The sequence below is a fragment of the Populus euphratica genome, unplaced genomic scaffold (genome assembly GCF_000495115.2).
Source record: "Populus euphratica unplaced genomic scaffold, PopEup_1.0 scaffold281.1, whole genome shotgun sequence".
Classification (NCBI taxonomy): domain Eukaryota; kingdom Viridiplantae; phylum Streptophyta; class Magnoliopsida; order Malpighiales; family Salicaceae; genus Populus; species Populus euphratica.
In genome coordinates this window covers 140,376-141,010 of record NW_011500160.1, presented here as the reverse complement: position 1 = coordinate 141,010, position 635 = coordinate 140,376, and positions in this window count along the sequence as shown.

Below are 635 nucleotides of genomic sequence, written 5' to 3'. Positions count from 1 at the left end.
TGTTGTTGTTGTTGTTGTTGTTGTTGTTGTTGTTGTTGTTGTTGTTGTTGTTGTTGTTGTTGTTGTTGTTGTTGTTGTTGTTGTTGTTGTTGTTGTTGTTGTTGTTGGTAGTAGTGGTATTATTGTTGTTGTTGTTGTTGTTGTTGTTATTTTTAATTTATACAATTTACCTTCTCGTGGTTCGATCTTAGTTTTGCCGGGCTATTTATTACTTCGACACTCCTACACTTGGAAGAAGACATCAATCTTTTGGTAATGTCAAGTTTTTCACGTCGTTGTCGGGGAGATAAATTCTTGTACAAATTATAATATTTATTTTATTTTATCTTTTCACTTTTCTTATATATAACTTTGTTTCTTTTCCCTTGTTTCTTCTTCTTTTGTTTTCTTCTTTCTTTTATCCTATTCCTACGCATGCATGAGAGTGTGGTCACGTACATTAAGTGGTAAATATTGTAAGGTATCCTCATCATTTTCAGAAAATATGGCCGAAGAAGATAATCAATCACTTCATAATGAGAATAATGAGAATAACCATGCTAGAACACTTAGAGACCACATGAATCCCACAAGAACAAGTGCACCATCACATATAGTTTTTCCTCCCGATGCATTTCATTTTAATTTTAAACCAG